Raw genomic sequence first — 6,359 nt, 5'->3', positions numbered from 1 at the left:
ATTCCTACTATTCCAGGACGAGTGGGTAGTTATGTCCATCGACCAGCAGGTGGAGATAGAAAATACAGAACTGAACACCACTACATAGCTCCCTGCTAGCAGCTCAGCTCCTCAGTATCTTCTGTCTCCTGAAGGTGGATGGACAGACTTCCTCTGTCTCTGGTTCTGAGGCCTTGCTCCTGCTCCAGTTGGTCAACTGGTTCCCAGAGTGAGCAGTTAAGCAGACATACCTGGTGGTGCTGGGTCCCTGTCGTGCCTTCCTCCTGGAGTGTTCTGCATTTTTCCCTGTTTGTCCTCTGTGTGAGAGCCTACTCAGCAACCAGTCTACTCAGAAGGTGAGGAGTCGCAGGCAACACAGTGAGTCTGGCAGGCTGGTGCTGCGGCCGTGCACTGCTCTGAAAAAGGGGTGGGGGGGTGACTGTGTGCCCGGGTAGTGTGGACCCAGGGTGGTGGGTCCTTTCTGCTGTGCTTCAGGCCATGGGACATCGGTGGGAGCACTGCGTGTCGGTGCTACAAAAAAAAAAAAAACATGGAGAAAGTGGAGGAGCAGTTTAATAATTGGATCAGTGGAGTGAGAACCAGGGGAGCCTAGTTGAAATCTCACAACTGCTCCTTGAGGTCTTTGGCAGATACTAACAGACTGTGTTTCCTCCGAAGACAGAAAACTGCCTAATCTACCTGAATGTTAACAAAAAATCCCCCAAAACATATTTTTTTGCTTGTTTGTGCTGTGCTTCAGTTAAAAAAAAAAAAAAAAAAAGCAGGTGTGTAGCGCGGTGCCCCACATGTTTTCCCGCGCAGTGGTAGTCTCTGGTCATGGCAACTCCCGCTTCGTGTGCGACCTGCTGCCCATCTTGCAGTGAACGATGTTCCTCCTTGGGCCGCTGCACGGTGTGCAGTCCGGTTCCCAAGTGGAGGAGCTGATTCAGGGCTCGCACATACAGGGCGCACTCAGTCACAGCGGCACGTTTCTTTTGGCTCTGATCCTTCGGCAGAAGCAAAGCCCCTGCGCAGGCAGCTGTGTAAGTGGGGGTTCCTTCGGGGGGGGGGGGGGGGCTGGGTCAGGGCAAGCGCCAGTCCTTCGTCTGCTCTACCGGGCCTTGGGCTGGTGCTAGGAGCCTCTTCTCCAGCAGGCCTGGCAGCTCCGGGGGGAGAGAGAGGCGATGGGGATCTCCCTGCCTGTTCTCAGGGGATCACAACTGCTGCCCCGTGGAGACTTAGTCTCAGATTTCACTGCAGTTGGCGCTGATTTCAGAGGCACTTGCAGCGCTCCCTTGGGGCGTTTCCGGAAGGTAGTCAGGCGGCTAGCCTTATGAAGAGCCTCAGGGGCCCGTCCAGGGTATTTTCCCATTCACCTGAACATTCAGGTCCTACTTGCCGCAATGTGGAGTGCGTCTGATACAGGCCTACTTGTTGGGAGGACCGTGGCCCGTCCTTTTTCTCTGGTGCTAGAAGGAGGAGATGTTCCCTTACCTAAGTTGGACTCAGTGTCTGCAGTCACCTAGAGTACTACCCTCCCGGTGGTTGGCGGCCTTGCCTTGAGGGATCTGCTAGATAGGAAGCCGAAACGGGCTTTGCAGCATACCTTGAGGTGACTGCTTTGGAGCTGCAGGCTTCTATTTGTAGCCCCTTGGTGGCACAGGCCTGTTTGCAGTGGCATCAGCAGTCCTTTTCCCGGGGCAGTCCTGGGCTGCCTGGATGGAGGCGGGCTTAGCCTGTCTGATGGCCACTGTGTATGTCATTCTTAGTTTTTCAGCCACAGACATGTCATTGACGCTCTCCACGAGGCGTCGGTTCTGGCTGCGGGCTTGGGTGGCCGTTGCCATTTCAAAGGCCTGCGTGGTCAGGTTACCCTTGTGAGGCACATTTCTCTTTGGAACGACCCTTTTGAGGCACATTTCTCTTTGGGAACGACCTCAGAAATTTGGTTCAGGAGCTGTGTGAGCGGGCCCCAGTGTCCTCCAGAAGACATTCCTTGTTGCTCTGCTTGCCTTTCGGGCTCAGCAGGTGCCCTGTTTTGTGACAGCTCCATGTGTTGGTCTGGTCGTCAGACCTTTAGCCAGAGGGCTCAGTTTCGGGCCCGGCTATCTTCCTTCTGGGGAACGGAGAGCCAGCAGGGCACTGAGAGTGAGTGGCTGCTGTTTCCTGGCAATCCCAATGTACCAGGCCGGATGGTCCCTCCGGGCCTACAGGGGGCCACTTCAGGCCTTTCGGGACGTATGGTCTACCTTTTCCACAATCTGGCACTGGTTATTCTGGGTGGCTTCCAGTTGGAGTTCTCCCCTCCGGTTGCGCCTCTCTTACAGTCTCCTTGTCGGGGGGCCTCTGGCAGCTCAGAGCAGAAGCTCAGTTGAGGTGCTGCTGGCCCTTCGGGCCTTTGTTCCCATCCCTCCTGCCGAGCGCGGTCTGGTCGGTTCTCCTCCTATTTTGGGGTTCCCAGGAAGATGGGAGCAGTGCAACCCAATCGGGATCTCTAGGGGTCCACCGGTGTCCGTTTTTGGATGGTGACCCTGAGGTCTGTGCTCCCGTTCGTTCAGAGAGAGAGTTGTCTCTGCTTTTGAGACCAGGGAGGCGTAATTACCTTCCCCTCTGCGGGCTGCTTCTGCAAAGTATTTTATAGACCTGTATTATATCTTCCCTCAGCCATCTCTTTTCCAGGGCTCTAACCTATTTAGGCTTTCCTCATATGACAGTTGTTCCACCCCCTCAACCATTTTGGTCACTCATCTCTCTATCTTTTCCAGTTTCACTAAGACAGAAATTCCATAAATTAGTTCCTCATTTTAGGAACCACAAAGGGTCATGCTTAGCACCAATTCTATAATTGGCTAGATTGAATATTAGCACAAAGCCATACTGACATGCCAAACATCAGATGAACCTACTTCTGACAGGTCAATGGCTGGCATACGTGGGCATGCCTATGCAGTGGTGTAGCCAAGGGTGGGCCCAGGCCCACCCAGTAGTGTAAATAACAGATCTTTGCCTGCAGAGAGTGATACATACTGCTCGCACTGGCCCCAAAGCCTTCTCTGTGATGTATTCCTGCCTATGCAGAAACGAAGTTGCAGCAGAGGGAAGGCTGTGTAGCCAACATGCAGTGTGTATTAGTTGCTGTTCACTGCCGGTGAAAATCTGCTATTTAAAAGGTATGCAGTGGAGGGGGATGTTTGAGAGACCATATGGCATGCAGGTGAGAGAGGGAGAGACCAAATCACTTGTGCAACAGGGCGGAGTTCTGCCCACCCATCTTGGGCCCAGGCCCACCCAAAATTGGGTGTCTGGCTACGCCCTGTGTGTGCCATGCAATGCACGCAACTGATAGTATTCTATGTTACCTGTGTCACTTGGTAGCACACCTATTAAACACGAATGCTTCACCCATTTCTATTTTGCCAGCTCCTGCACTTTTCTAGAGTACCTTCTTTGACCAAGGATTTGTTCTTAGGGTGTGTGCTTAGAAGGAAGGTGAAAGATGGCTACTATTACATAGAAACAGACAAATGTAGGCAGATATGGCCTATCCAGTCTGCTCATACATGGAGTGCCTCAGGAGTCGGTGCTGGGGCCGATTCTGTTTAACATATTTGTGCGAGACATTGCTGAAGGGTTAGAAGGAAAAGTTTGCATTTTTGCAGATGACACAAAGATAGCCATTAGAGTGGATACCCTGGAGCAGGGGTGTGCTGGTAAATTGTTAACAGGGGGCTCTCTCGCACAGGCAAAGTAAAAAGAGAATTCAGGAGGGGCCCAAGCCCACATTTTGGGATCCATTTGTTAAAGTAGCCGTGGAGAACCGGCTCCCAAAATTCTTAAAAACTTAACAAACGGCTCTTGAGAGCCTGTGAGAACCTGCTCCAGCACACCACTGCCCTGGAGGGAGTAGAAACCATGAGAAGGGATCGCCAAACGCTAGAAGAATGGTCAAGGGTCTGGCAGTTGAAATTTAATGCGAAGAACTGCAGAGTGATACACTTGGTGTGCAGAACTACAAAAGATATGTACCAAATAGGAGGGGAGAGATTGGTAAGCTCGGCTCAGGAGAGGGACATTGGGGTGATAGTGTCTAAAGAGCGCAAGGTGATGAAACAGTGCGACAAGGCCAGAAGGATGCTAGGCTGCATAGAAAGGGTATAACCAGCAGAAGAAGAGGTGTTGATGTCCCTGTACAAGTCATTGGTGAGGCCCCACTTGAAGTATTGTATTGTATTTGGAGGCCTTATTTTGCTAAGGATGTTAAGACTTGAAGCAGTTCAGAATGAAGAAGTGTTTCCTTGGGCTCCTTTTGAATCTATCCCGTCACCTTCATCCTATGGCCTCTTGTTCCAGATCTTCCTTTCAATTGAAAGAGACTCAACTCCTGTGCATTTATGCCACATAGGTATTTAAATGTCTCTATTATAAGTCCTCTCTCCCACCTTTCTTCCAAAATATACATATTGAGATCTTTGTCCCTATACGCTTTATGACGAGGACCACTGATCATTTTAGTAGCCGCTCTCTGGACCAACTCCATCCTGTTTATATCTTTTTGAAGGTGCGATCTCCAGAATTGTACATAGTATTCTAACTGAGGTCTCATCAGAGTCTTATACAGGGGCATCATCACCTCCTTTTTCCTACTGGCCATTCCTTTCCTTATGCAATGGTCTCCAGAACTGTACACTTCCTTTTTCCTACTGGCCATTCCTTTCCCTATGCAGCCAAGCATCCTTCTAGCTTTTGCCATCATCTTTTCTACCTGTTTGGCTACCTTAAGATCATCAGATATGATCACACCCAAGTACTGCTCCTATTTCATGCACAACAGTTCTTTACCCCCTAAACTGTGCCATTCCCTCAGGTTTTTGTAGTCCAAATGCATGACCGTGCATGCATTTGGGGGGGGAGGGGGGGAGAGGAGGAGGGGAGAATGCACCACCTGTAAAAGAAAAAAAATTTTCAGCACCCACAATCATTTTGAAAAGTTGCCTCCTATGTGGAGAGGGATCACATCTGCTCTTCTCTATCCTCTGGGACCACTCCAGACTTTAAAGAAACATTGAAAAGGTCAGCCAGCAGAGCTAAAACTTCCCTAAGTTCCTTCAGTAGCCTCGGATATATACCATCCAGTCCCATCACTTTGCCCATCTCTAGTTTAGCCAGCTCGTCACGATCACGGTTCTCTGAAAATTGTATTGGGGATTCAACCACTGTAAAATGTATATAGCTAATAGGCTTGGGGTGATGGTAGAGCAAGATGGCAGCTAGGGGCACGTACTTGCAAGCTGCCACTATTTTCTCAGCATGTTTACTTACCTGGTGGGAATGTACAAGGGAAATATACCCTGTGTGATCCTGGTTCATTTCCAGCTTCTTTCAGCCATGGCCCAAGGAACATCAGGGGCTGTCAATTTACAGCTAGGGAACATTGGTCCAGCAAGAGAGTAATATATCTTTGAGCCTCGGTGACTCTATTCCATCCACGGCTCCATTCAGTGGTTGTTTTCAGAGCTACAAGCTTCACTAAGGGGTAGTGAGAGTTCTGTCCATTGGGGGGGGGGGGGGGGGAGGGAGGGAGGAGGGCACAAGTATGGAAACTGCTGCACAAAACAAAACCAAAAGGGATCTGGAAAAACAAGAAGCAGAGGTAAGGAGAGTGTGCTGGAAAAGATGGTGGTCTGTCAAAGGATGGAAAAAGGAAAGAACTCAAAGTAGTGATTCACTTAAAGCCCTTTCCTCTTGATCTATTGCACTTCGTATATAGGGCTTATTTTCAAAGCAGACTTACAAAGTTCCATAGGTTTCTATAGGACTCATTTTCGAAAGAGAAAAACATCAAAAAAGTGTCAAAGCACCATTTGGACAGATTTCTTCTCAAATGTCCAAATTTGTATTTTCAAAACTTGTTTTGCAGACATATAACTATGCAGTTCATCTGCAGTGCATCCATATCACAAGGGGGTGTGTTGGGGGCATTTTGAAGGCGGGATTAGGGTGTTTTATAGCCATAATGGAACAAAACCAAAACGTCTAGGGTGAAAACTACATCATTTTGGTCTACGCCTGTTTTTCTAATGAGTAAGATACAAAAAGGTGCCCTAAATGACCACTGGAGGAATTCAGGGGTGACCCCCCCCCCCCCTTACTCCCCCAGTGGTCACTGACCCTCTCAAAAATGTGAATAAAAATACTACTCACCAGCTTCCATGACAGCCACAGATGTTATAGTCAGGTCCATTAGAGCAGCATTCAGGTCTCCGGAGTAGTGTAGTGGTGGGTGCAGTGCACTTTAGACAGGTGGCCCAAGGCCCATACCTCCCCCTACCTGTTACACTGGTGGTGGAAACTGGACCCTGTTTACTAAGGTACACTAGCAT

The sequence above is a fragment of the Microcaecilia unicolor genome, chromosome 10 (assembly GCF_901765095.1).
Source record: "Microcaecilia unicolor chromosome 10, aMicUni1.1, whole genome shotgun sequence".
NCBI lineage: Eukaryota > Metazoa > Chordata > Amphibia > Gymnophiona > Siphonopidae > Microcaecilia > Microcaecilia unicolor.
The sequence above is the reverse complement of the archived record's forward strand: the minus strand, read 5'-3'. Positions refer to the sequence as shown.